General features: G+C 42.7%; 1 long non-coding RNA gene across 1 annotated transcript; it reads right to left on the reverse strand.

Moving 5' to 3' along the window:
- Positions 1-4874: 4874 nt before the first annotated feature.
- Positions 4875-10497, reverse strand: LOC146286648 (uncharacterized). The gene is made up of 2 exons (XR_014758376.1): positions 9593-10497; positions 4875-9438 (listed from the first exon to the last, which is right to left on the reverse strand). It is a non-coding gene; the product is annotated as an uncharacterized LOC146286648 (long non-coding RNA).
- Between the last annotated feature and the right edge of the window lie 3316 nt (positions 10498-13813).

Consider the following 13813-nt stretch of genomic DNA (forward strand, 5'->3'; position numbering starts at 1 on the left):
GGACGGTATATAAAGCTATGCAATGTTTGGTGTCAGCAAATAGTTTCCTTCTCAGAAAGAGAGTGACCTCACTGTTTCATTAACATACTGTATCTATGAATGTTACTTGCAACATGAAGTTTGTTAATTTCCACCTTGTCAACTAGCCCTTTCATGAACCATTTTTCTTTTCCAAATATTTTGGCTGTGAATCCCTAAACTGAATATAAAGTTTAAAAACCTTATTGAATATGTATTGATATTTAATATAATTGTGTGATGTAGACATTCAAGTAATCAGGAATTTAATATGCAAAGTAAATGCAGTAATGAGACAGACATTGAACAGGATTGCAGGTCAGTAGGATAGTTCTAAAGGTAAGGAATGCAATGTAATTAGTTAAGCGTAGACCTTCAGCTTAATCACATTTGTACAATTAGCTGTTTATGAACATAATGCCTGTGAGATCTGCTTGTAGCAAACGCACACCGCACTCCACTAGGAGCAGAAACATTTAACACATTCTATTTTCTAATAAGAAGGCTCCTCTCTTAATCCATCTTAATATTTCATTAAGCAGCTCACCACCCCATAGGGAGGGAGTGATGTGGGAGAGAGAGAGAGAGAGAGAGAGAGAGAGAGAGAGAGAGAGAGAGCGAGAGAGAGGGAGAGAGAGAGAGAGAGAGAGAGAGAGAGAGAGAGAGAGAGAGAGAGAGAGAGAGAGAGAGAAAGAGTGAGGACTGGGGGTGGGGTGAGTGTGAGACAGATTTGGAAGAGAGAGGCAAGAAGACAGAGAGAGAGCGAGAGAGCGAGAGGAAAAAAAGCAGGGCTCTCGTAATGGGAACAATCTGTGGAATGTTTGAGCCTGAGGGGAGAGAGAATGGGGGGGGGGGGGGGGCAAGGGAAGGGGAGAGGAGAAGAAGGGGAGAGAGAAAGCGCAGTCTGCTTGTTCAACACTTATTACTGAAGCGCTCCTCTGGGGAGACCTCCCATTGGCCCTGTACACAACAGCAGCATGCGCACACTCAGGAGCACATCTACAAGAGTACACACACACCCAGGGGAGGGGGGAGATGTACACACCACATATAACTCACCAGAGAGCGTTGTATGGCTCTATTTGATGTAAATAAGACAGTCTTTATCAGCGCACCTCAGGAGCCGCGGAGCAGACCCATGCAGCCTCCTAATGACGCTGCTCATGGGGGTGGGGGCGTGGGGCGGGGGGGAGTGTATGTTCACTGCTTCCGTTACGCATGGTGCACAGGGTAAAACAATATTTACTGACATGCCAAATGGGCAAAGACTCCAGGTGTCAGGGTCTGAGTCACACAGTTGAGAATGAACTGCATGTCAAACAAATCTTGAATGTTCTAACTTTATAGCGGGGGATGTGCTGTGTATAACAGTCAATGTGAATGGACCCAGCACAAGAACCCAGACCAAGTCACGGGCTGGGTTGTATAGGACCTCAGCTGTAAAGCCAATACTCTCCAGACTGGTTGTCTCAGCTCAGATCGACGATGTCTCCCGAGAAATTACACTTGCTTCATCGTTCTTTGGCACACCTCTCGGACTCTGCAACCTAACCCTCCATCTTGTGGCTGGCTTCTCCCTCTGTCTGTCCCCCTATCTTTTGGAGTCTCTATTGTAATTTTTCTCCATGAGTGCACTAGATTTATTGCTCCAGTAAAAGTCTGTAAGAGAGAAGAGGGCTGAGCCGCACTGGGCCCAGAGCCCCAGGGGGAGGCAGAGGATCACCTGACCATGTTGTGGTCCCAACCGCAACAAAAACACATTCCTCAAGAGCCATTTGTTATTTCTCCTCGCATAGCCACCCTTGGAGGAAGGGAGAGAGGCAGTGGGATGGGTGGAGGAGACCGACGGAGAGACGGACGAGGAGAGGTGAGCTAGTGTGTGCAAGAGTAAGCGCAGCGCATGCAGCAGTCACAAAGACATACTACATACCACTCTGTGGGAGGTTGTCTGTAGTGCTGTTGACATGACGCACAGGCATAAGCAAACAAGCAACGATGATATCTCTCACTGCAAAGTTTTTCCGTCTCAGGCCGACTAAGTGAAATGCTTTTGAAAAACTGGAAAAGGTCCAGGGCCAGCGGGCAGGGCAGGGTAAGCACTGTCCACCTAGAGTTGGCTTTGCTCACTCTATCAAAATAGCTTGGGCGTCATTTAAAAATGCTGTACATTTTGTTCTGCATATTCACAGCCAATTATCAGATCAGCTAATTGTTGTCATTGTTGTCGGAGCAATCCTAATCTTTGACTCCAGAAGCCAGGAGAGTAACAGTCTTCCATCATGTCTGTTTTAGAGGTCATCTCAATCCTGTGACTGAGACACACTTTTTTGTACAGATTTACACTGTTAGCTTTCTTTGCACCCTGTATTAAATATAAATAATGACTGATTGATTTGGAAAACATTTTCCCTCTGGTGTTAGCATGACAAGTGTAGCCGGCAAGCTTGTGCTCGCTCTCTTTATCCCACCCAGATGCCAAGGTTTTGGACAATGTAAATGCCCCTTTTCCAAGTCCCAGACAACATCTGGCATTTGTGCTTCTGTTGCTGATGAAAACAGCTTTAGACATAACCACCTCAGACAATTCTTGTAGTTAACCCAAATTGTTCACCGGACTCAATATTTCTGTCCTGCTCCAGAACATGGATGCTGTTAAGTGTAATCTCAATTTTTTACCCCTGCCACAAATGTAATAGTACCAGAAATGACAAAAGATAACCTTTCACCAAAATGTTTAGTTGGAAGATCGCATGAAAGGGTCACAGAGGACTTCATGAGCGTCCATCAACTCTCTTCTATCAGCTTTCTGCAAAACGGGCTGTAAATACAGAAAGTTTCTTCTGACTACTGAAATACTGCAGGACCATACACTTCTAACCCTTGATCTTTAATTGTACTTTCTATATAAGGTGCAATATGTGTGCATCACTGTGGATAAAAGCTAAATGAATGTAATGTAAAATGTAAACAATAAATTGTTACACATTTACAATGGGATGTTTAACAAACATGGTCTACTCGGAAAAGCGTGACAAACTAAATATTGCTCATAAATGCTCACTCTGTTGCAACGTATTTCTTGAAACTACTGAGGTAGGCCTACTTTTGAAACACTTGTAGTACATGCAATGTGTTGAATATGGGTGATTGAAGAACCAAAATGTTTGGAAAAACACTGCCACATTTGAGTTTGATCAGCTGTATTTCTCGGCTGGGTTAGACGCTTTTTTTCTGTCCCGCCTCATGACCCCCAGTTTGGGAACTGCTGCCGTTCTTCCGGCGTCATGAAACACAGAGCACATGGTCTGGATACGTTGAGGCATGTAGTTTGCAAGAAAACCATAGCCTTGAAAGACAAATTGTACGTGGCATTGTAAGTGAGGGTGTCACTGGTTGTGCTGGAAAATCCTTTTTTGTGCCAAATTTGGATGAGCAACTTTTCTTCACAGGCATTAGATGGGTGAAAGCTAAACTTTCTTCGCTTGGAAAAATGTGTATTTGTATTTTTTTAGTTTGTGAGGGTATGACAAGCAATCCTCTTGCCAAGAGTCTTGGTAAAGCCATCTGTTAATCACGGAGAACATCATTGAGTAACTGGTTACATGCAGTCTGCATTTAGTTGATGTTTCGTAGTTTGAATAAGTTTCATATTACCATTGTCTGTCCATTGCTTCTTCTAATGCTAGCTAACATTTCATAGGACTAACAATATTAGTGCTCTAAAATTTGAGAATTTCAATGATCCATTCAAACACAATTTGGCAAATAATATTAGTCTGAAACCATTTGAGAAGGCATTTGCTGGAGCTAGCTAACATGAGGAAGACCAACTAGTCCACATTCTACTTTCTGATCTTTTTTGTTGTTCAAATATGACAGGAGGAATAAATAATTCTTGGTTCATTTTCTTGTTTCTATATAGGATTTAAATAAGAACTATAGAATGTCTATTCTCAACTTGCCATGCTTTGTGCCAGATCATTTGTTAAACATGCTCAAGACAAATAAAAGTTGGAATATTTCTAATCACACACAGCATTTTGCAACATCAAACTGAGATTCCATACAAAGTCCGAAGGTACCACATGATTTGATATGCTTTCCTCTGCCTCTCTACCTTACAAAGTTATCGGCTGTGACGCCTGGATGAATCCCTGATGCTGCAAGGGGGGTAGTCTGGCCTTCCTTCAGCCGGCTGGATACCAGCAAAAAGGCAGAGGTCTGGGATTATGCTTTTGTGAGCTGTGTACAGCTGTAGGACACGATCACTGGCACATGATTTGCCATTGACATCCGGCACAAAGAGAAACTTGGAATCTATAGGTCTGTGGCTATAACCCTGCCTACTCCACATCTATGAAAGAGTCATATCATCTATGTGGAGTGCTGTTGCAGAAACCAGCTAGGGGGACTAAGCATGAAATGTATGCCACATTTCCATTTATTCCTCTAGAAGATGCTTTTATCCAAATGCAACATAAAACAGCCCACATAGTCCTTCAGTCTAAGTGAAGATCATTTTAAGGTTGCGAGTGCTACCAGACCTTGATCTCTGTTGTCTGTCAGCTGCTTTCGTATTTTTCTATTGTATATTTATTCTTTTCGCATGGATTAAGTGGATTAAGCTTTGTCCTGCGAGTAGGATGAGCAGCTATAAATGTACATTTTTGGATCATTGTAGAATTCAGCATGAATTAATGCAGACTTGTAACAATGTAATTTATTAATGTTGGACTATTTATGTAATTATCTTTTGGAATCCAGATGACAAATTCCTGACAAAATGAACTATTCCATATGTTATGGGGGAAACATTAATTGACTCCAGTGCTCGACACAAACACAGGACAAGGAAGTAAAATACAATTGGTTTTTAATGAAAGATTGTCAGGATAGTGGAACGACGGACAAGGCAGGAGGAATGGGCAGGGCAGGTAAGGCAGGTGTGGCAGGCAGATAGACAGGACTCGAGGAGTAATCGTACAACAAGATATTTACATTAGAACGAGCAGGAAACTAGAAATGACTCTTCCATATATTATATATATATGGGTATTTCCGAGTGGCTGTGAAGGATATGTGCATGTAGCTTTAAACACTGGTCTGACGTCGAGTGAGTGTCAAACTGGGGTTGCTGGATTGCAAGGCTGATGACATGATGAGGGCCAGGTGTGTCGACTGAGGGAGTGAGGAATGATGTGGATGATGGGAGTCAGAGACTGCAGCCATGCCCAGCACACATACACACAAACAGACGTGGAGAGGGAGAGACAGGCTGCCACGAGGAGGTGGAAGTGGAGAGCGTGACATGATAGTCCCATATGAATGGGCATGCCTAATGTTTACTGGTGAATTTTGAACCTATTTTGGTATTTGATGCAGATTGATTTTAAATGTAGCAATTGACTGGTCAAAAAATGTAGCACTAACTCGTGAAATATTTTACTTCATTGACAAACTTGAAATATAACAGTACACAACATATACAAACACTTTATAATTAAAAAAATCCCAAAACATCAATAAGATTACAATTTCACTCTGTCTTGCTGCATAGAAAATAGTTAGACATGGTTGCAACTGCCACAGACTGTTACGTTTGTGCTGTTGCAACGTTTTGTCACAACTGCCTTGTTTTATCTTGCAAATGACCTGACTTTGACTTACATTTGCTCTCCTGTTTCCAAAATACTCAGAAATCACAGATGTTGAATTCTTCTCCAGTACAAATGCAAGAATCTCATCTGAATGTACAGTGTTGATAAACTGCATTTATTGTGTTGTATTGTGTATTTCAAAATGATAAGGAATAAAATTGCAGTTTTCTGTTAAGAAATCCTACATTCGCAAATTGTATTTTTATTATGAATGTGATTCATTGTATAGCCCTAATACAGACGGCATCAAACTGCATTTCCCTGTAATTTAGCACCCTGTTGCCAATGATTTCTACCCTCCTCACACTAATACCCACTGCCTTTTGTGAGCCTGCCTTCTGTGACCAGACAACCGATTACCAATGTCTGCTTTGGAGGCTGTCCAAGTTTTTTTAAACATGTTATCCCATTGTAAATGACTTTTTTACCCTCTTCTATTGTTTTGTTCATATTTCCAATCTGTCATTTCACACACAAAACAACTCTGGGTGGGGCCCTAATTAAAGCATGGCTTTTTTCACTGGACAACACACACTCCCATTTCTGTTGGTTCTGGTTGTGAGTGTGTGCTAGATTTGGTATAAAATGAGAGAGCTTGCTTCGTTCTGCTAGTTCTACAGCTTGTTCTAGTTATGTGTGCGTCCATCCCTCTTATTCTTGCAACACACAATGATACTATATTATTTCTGTGAACTGGTTTTTGTTGACTGTAAGTAGGTCCTACATGCTGACAAAAGATTTTCTGTCTTCATGTGTAAATTAATACTCATTTGGAGTGGCCTCGTCTTAATGACTGACTCACACTATAATTATCTGTGTAAACAACCTACGTTTCTCAGGTGAAGAAGGGGGGTGTCATGGTGGAAATATAAAGTTGATGAATAGGCTCCACTTTGATTTAAGATTGGTCAAGATGACAGCATCATTAGCTCGTGCATGTACTCAGGCTCTGAAACATCTCCATGCGTAGGATGCGTTGCATGTGGATGTGGTGGACTGTTTGTTTTGAAAAAGGAAGAGCTTATTCAGTTGATGGGAAAGGATCACTGTGTAAAGAAGCACACAGACACATCCGTAGCTGCTGTAGCTGCTGTCTTGTGGAGACAGTTAATGACAGCACACTACAGGGAAAAGGTTCATCGAAGTGTGACACCTAATGACGCAAAGGAAAAATGCTAGGGTGTTTACATTCTATAAGAAAACTGTCTAATGAGTTGTTGCACCTTTGGCGAGGGTTATTTTTTGTTTATATTATAAAGAATCAGCTATCCTGGTAGTTCAAGTTCTCCAAATAGAAAGACAGTGATGGAACTGGGTTGACTGAAACCCTCAATTCTACTGCCGCCTAACAACAAGGGTATTGCCAAAAGTGTAAACCACAACACTGCATAATGCAACAATGCTGTGGAATTTGTGACAAGCTAGCAAAACAGATATAAACAGATGGTAAAACTTTTGATCCAGGTGCTTGTTATTAGCATTACTTAAATAGTTAATACTAAACTAACTCTTAGCTCCTCTTACAATGACACAAGCCCTAACCCTTACTAATATTATTAACACTTACATCATGACTTATTTACTCAAATTATTGTTAATAAGAATCTTAAAAGAGCCTTATTACCTATTAACAAAAGTGTACTACCAGCACTTATTTAGAGTGTTCCTAGATACAGTTGCTACTGAGCAGACAAATGTGCCCATAGGTTTAGTTATTACTAGTAAATCAACAAATATTGCCAATATGTGTACTATGTTTTTGTTTCAGGCTTCACTGCCTGACTAATAATGGAAAGGCATTATAGAAATACACATCAAAAAGGACATTTTCCAGCAATTAAAGATGGCATTGCTTGAATAGCGGCAATATATGCCCACTTGGTCTAATGTTAAAGGCTTTAAACCCCGCTGTGAGGGAACAAAGACCAGTCTGGGAGATACCACTGAGGGAAAGCATGGCCAGCTGCCAATAAACACCTTCTCTACTACAAACAAGGTCTTTAGCCCAGTTCATCCACCCTAACAAGAAACATATAGAGAGGGGATCTCTTTTATTGGAAACACCTGCAGTGTCTCTTCCTCCTTTGAAGAACGATTTCCATGGTAATCACCAGCAGTGACAAACAGTGCCATAATTAGTGTCAAGCCACTGCAGAATAATGACATGGCCTCAGTGCTGTTTGCGTGTGTCACAGAGAGAAGACAAGTGGACTGCACTCGCACCAACCTTCAATCAGACCACAGATTCCTGATTGCCTAACTGGAGTGCCAGCCCTCTTGTCATGATGTTCACACATACACTGAAAGAAGACACTCTGGAAGCCCACTTAACAGCCAAGATCTAAAATGTATACTCAGAGTGTGCAAATCATTAGTATCATCTTACTGATATTGAGTTTCTACTGTCAAAACTCTTTTCTACCGTCAAATGGACTCCAAAGGGATGCTGGCCCATGTTGACTCACTTTATTCCTACAGTTGTATCACATTTACAGGTCTTTACTATCAGTGTGCATGAGATGGAGGGATGACGGCTGCAGAAATGCCCACAGTCTGAAACCAAATAAGATGTGTTTGAGACCAAACATGTATTTACATTTTTCTGGACGTCAATTCAGACATCGAGTCGGAATCGATTGATCTATGGCATACCGCAGTTCAATAGGAAACTGAGGCTGTTAGTCATAAAACGATCGCACAAATATTCTCTCCCTCCCATGAGAGGAAACAGCTTGAGTCAGAGTGTAAAATTGTCAGACACAATTTTATTCAATTGATTAAACGATGTAATCAACTGCATCTTGAGTTCTTGAGTTGGAAATGGGCTTGAATCACTTTGTGTTCCGATATATTTCTGTGCCTCAGCCACAGTTACTGATTCTGTGATTGGTAGATGACACATAAAACTGCAGGGGAGAATCCTGTTCTTAATGTCCTGACCAGACCATGCTCTTACTTGTGTTCTAATGAATGCTCTCCTGTTAACACACTTTGGAGCGACTAATAGAGATGACTTTGTATTTCTTTATGGATTTTATCGAAATACTTCAAACGACGACGAACATCATGCTTAAAATGTATTGTTCTCAACCCTTTGCCCCTAAAATGTCTGTCTGTCTACAGTAAGGCAGTTGTAGTGGATTCATCACAACAGACGAGAGCAGAACACCCATGTTTATAAGCTGTCTATTTCCAGGACTGAACTTGATTTTTTCATGAGATACAGCTCTAAAATAGAATAGGTCTCTGACCCCACCCATAGCGTTTGTACACCATACACTGCCATTTATACTTAGTAAATGTTGTGCCGTTCTGAAGTCGGCTTTGTAATCTGTTCACCTTGGTGGACCTGCTGGTTCAAAGATCCCTTCATCTGGTCTCTCGAGGCAGCCCGGTAGGGGAGGACTGGCCTTTGAATGTCACAGAGACTTTGTGAAAGCTGGTCCTCTATTGCCGTAACAAACACACACACACACACATACAACACTACACAAACACCAGAAAAATACGTATTTAGTGAGAGGTACAGAAATAAAGACGGTGTAAAGACACTGTATATAAATTGAGGGAGGGAGAGATGGAGCTAATGATTGACGAAGTGGAGCCGATAAGCCGTTTGCCGTGACGTTCTCCTCTCCTCTCCCAGAACGGAGCCAAGAGGAGCGACGACCGGGCTGACAGATGAAGATTGCCAGGCGGAATCATTGCTCTGGTGCCGAGCTGGCACCATGCTGATGAGCAGAGGTCTGAGTGACAGGAGCCACTGATGGAGAGGGGGGAGGGGGGAGGGGGGACGGGGGGGGGGGATGGGGGGGGTTTCCTAAGGTCACCAAGGTGGCGGAGGGGAGTTACGAGCAGTCACATCATCAATACACCATCCTCCAAAGCAACAACAAGCCCATGGCCTGCGCACATACCTGTGCTGATAAGAGCAGCCTCTATCCCTTCAGCTGGACTCACCCTGCAGTCTTGATGGAGAGGGAGAGCTGTTTGACCATTCTCACTCCACCGGAACCAAGATGGACAGGGCCGGCCTGGGCTTGACTGGAATGAGCTGATCTTTATCAATTTAAAGTTTCAGACTTGATAGAAGTTGGTTCCAGAGGGGTAATGTGAGACGAGGGTTTTTAAAAGCGCAAGCACGCACCCAAACTCCAAATCAATGCCGGTTGAATATAAACATCAGAACTATCTCTCAAAATGTCAATACTTCTAGTCCCCCAGTTCATTAACACTTTAAATACAGACCTAGAAAAAGTCTTTACGGATTAACGACACAGCAATATCCTGTGCCACCCGACTTTTCCAACAGAAGAAAACTGATATCCTTGGTTGCAGCAGGTATCCCCTGACCTTAGCAGTACAGTGTCTGCTGTTGTCATGGTCTCAGGGGTCAGCCTTTAGAAACTGTTCATCAACAACAAACACGAACCCAGCCAGACCAGCCCTTTACACCCTTGAGCAAATAACACCTTTATGTGTATCTTGGTGTCGAGCTCTCTAATTCACTCTAACACGAGTGAATTGGACAGAATCCATCAAACTCACCAGTACAATCTCTTGGCTCTCTTTTACTTATCTTCCATGGCCTCTCTTCTCTGTTCAAGCTCTGGCTCGGCACATAGACTGGCTATGGGCTATCTTTTTCTCGAAAACACATTTTGAAAGGATCGCACGACATCGCTGAAAACAACAACAGTCTGAGGCTGAATGTGACTCAAACAAGCTGTTTCTAGTAAAACATGAAATATGAGCGCCATAATAAATGAGTCTGTCGAAATAGTTTGCAAAAGCTCTGTGCCTAACACACTCACTCTGTCTCTCTGCCCCTCTGTTTTCTTGCAGTTCAAAAATAGTAACCCTACACAGCTCTGTGCTGCTGACACAGCTAAATGCCAGCCATTAAAATTGCAACACTTTATTGTGAACAAACAGTGTGCTCAGCGCCGGTTGGCTTGGTTACATAGAAGAGGGTGTTACACGAGGCTGGGTAAGCCGTTATTGTTTACTCATAGTTTTTGGTGTGAACACTTAACTATAGTAGAACCAGAAATCATTTTTCAGTTGTATCTGAGCAAGAACCCACTGTAGAACCATATTAGGTTCTGGGCAGAAACCCTTCCTCAAAGTCTAGGGTTCTTCCCCAAAAAATGTTCTTGCAGTGTGCTCTCCTTCAGGGACAATCACCAAACCCTTCTGAAACCCTATATCTCGGAGTATGGAAAACCGTGTGTGTGCCGGTTTGAAACTGCGGGGTTAAAAAGGATGACTAATCTCATTTGAGTCTCTCTCTGAAGCTTCTGTGCTAACCAGCTTCAAACATTCACCCCACAGGCGCAGAACTTGTTCAAACATTTACATACGGTTGAGAACTCCAATATGTCTATCTGATCACCAAGCAGACCTCACAGCACTGTCTTGTCACTGCATATCATTTACTGAGGTTAGAGATACATTCATGAACAGCTCCATAATATATATAACATTACATTGATAAATTATAGGAAAGGGCAGCATAGTAAATGCACAGGTTAAACATGTTGGTGATTCCAGCACCACAGGAGGAGCATGGAAAGTGTAAGATGTGAAAAACCAGAGAAAGATTTTCCTTATTTTTTTCTCTTTATTTACAAGCACGGTTTATTTTAACCATGTGTTTTACCATTTGCAAGGGCTGCTTTACAACCATATGGTTTAGTACAGCACATACACAGACACACACACCATCAGCTCACTGGCCTGAACAGTAATTTAAACTTGCTTTGCCCTCTCTCCCCCCTTCCCTCAATCTTTCCCTCCATCAAATATATTTCTTGTGTTCTTTTTTTGAACTTTTCCTTTATTAAAACTGAAACGATTGCCATGATTTTACTGTGTATCAAATGCAGTGGCACAATGTATCTAGCTTGTGAGCTAATCTGTACCGAGTTCCATCCCTTTCCTCCTTTCCTACACACATGAACGCACACCCTTTCTCAATTTTTTTCTGCGTTGTTTTTTTGCCCTCGGGAAGCCAGGGCTATATTATACCACAAATGCAGTTTTCCAATGAGTTCCATCTGGTGGTGGTTTTTTTAGAGGTCATCGGAAGGTTGGTTAAAGCTTAGTGTTCTAGAACGTTCTGTCTGCCTTCTATCTCTCTCTCTGCATTCTACTAACTCACAATCAAACCGTCCGGTTCTCTCAACACAGTCAATAGCCAGCCCAGACGCTTTGTTCAACCGCTAGCATTGCATCCAGAGGGATCCTTTAGCTAAATCCCAAAGGTCAGATTGTGTCAAGAATGAGAACAGGTTAGGACCGAAAGCACCAATAGAAACACTGTAACCCGACAACAAGGGAAACATGTTGAAAAATGATGATGTGAACTGCCTGGAATCGGAAACTACTATTACTTCCTATGTGTATTTCTGTCTGTTTGGATCCTTCTGGCACATTCCAGGGTGTTTTGCTCCCCCATGACCTCCAAGTCACCACTAATTGACTCAGGGTTCAAGACCTGGTATGTTCTATTGATACAAGCCCACCTCTAACACACACACACACACACACACCATCCTCTAGCACCCTTATTATCCCCAGATCTCAGGAGTGGAGTCACGTTTACATGGCGACTGGCGTCTGAGAGGACCTTGAGGGTGCCCTCTCCTCAGAACAAGGCTGTCATAAGTCACTGTTATGAGGAGGAATTAACCATTGATGGGTCCTTCGGTCTGTAAAGGGGCTTAAAAGTAAAACGTATCAAGCATGTTTGTGTTGCTCTCCCCAGATAACACAGAATCAATTATGGTGTGTTTGTGTATGTGTGAACCAGAGAAACACTGAGAAAGAGGTGAAAAAGGAGAGCGAGGAAGAAACAGAGGGCGGCAAATTGCCTTTTTTTTTATCACTGCTGGCATGATGATCAGTCTATTACAGCAACAGGCTCTATACAAAGCTGTCTTGCAGGCAGCGAAGAGAACCATATTGATTTGATGGATGTTTTTAGGCAGCACACTGACATCCATGATTCTGCAAACCCAGTCTGCTATGGATTATTGTGTGCTCCAGGCTATATAGAACCAGTTGTCATTAGTTTAAAACCCTGAAAATCCACTTTCTGCAGTTATGGGTTCTCGTATAGAATCCATTTCAGTTCAGAGAGAACCATTTGGCATTTGAACCTCCAGCCAATGGAAGATACTGCAAATGTGACACGCGGTAAACTGTCCCAAAAGGTGCGAAAATCGTCACATGGACTGTGACTGTTTACACTAGAGAGGGTGTGACCAGGCTAGAGTTAGGCATAGCCTGTCAGCCTTCCTCCCCTCCCACTCCCCCCCTGGCTTGGCTGAGAGAGGGCTCCACAGGATCACTCTGTCCAGACAATATCGGTTCTTACAAATCAGTGTGCAGACACACATATTGATTTGTAAATCTTGTTGTGTTAGTGTACCTCTTTTTCAGTATCTTGTACAGATGACAAGGGGGGAGAGGGAGGAGGGGAAAAGAAAGTACAAAAGAGGGGAAGACAGACATTGGACGAAGCCAATATGCACCAGACAGCCTGATAATGGCTCTCTCACCTACCATTGGCCGAGCGTGAGACTGAGTCATCCACAAGTTCTGTTGCAGTAAACATTTTTCAGGATGTTCCACCGCAGTTGCCTGGCAACATCACCGCGGAGATGGAGATTGAAAAGAGGGGGGGGGGGCAGGGGGGTGAGGGGGGGGGGGATTGTACAGGGGGGTGGCCCACACTCTGCTAATCAAGCCACTGAGATGAAGCTAATTATTACGCTGGTTAAATTAAGGATAAAGAACTGCCTCCTTAATCTCCTCTGCAGCCAGACTCTGCAGGCAGCCAGCTGAAAAACATTGCTGTCAGTTTCCTGGAACTTTCTGGAAGAGTGGGTCCGTTACTCTGTCTGCCAAGACCCTGGACATAGAGACAGCAAGTGGTTATTGACAAGTTTGATGCTTTCTTGTTTCCAAGAGAACCTATGGCAAACAGTTTTATATCGCCTTTAATATCCAGACAGAGGCTAATAGTCATATTAAACTGTGTAAACATTGAACACTGTTGTACAGTAGGCTAGAGCTCCTCAAAGTGGAATCATCTCATCCATCTCATCTCAATATTAGGCTTATTCATCAAA

This window comes from Hypomesus nipponensis, chromosome 6 (genome assembly GCF_054491055.1).
Source record: "Hypomesus nipponensis isolate SF chromosome 6, ASM5449105v1, whole genome shotgun sequence".
In the NCBI taxonomy this organism is placed as follows: Eukaryota; Metazoa; Chordata; class Actinopteri; order Osmeriformes; family Osmeridae; genus Hypomesus; species Hypomesus nipponensis.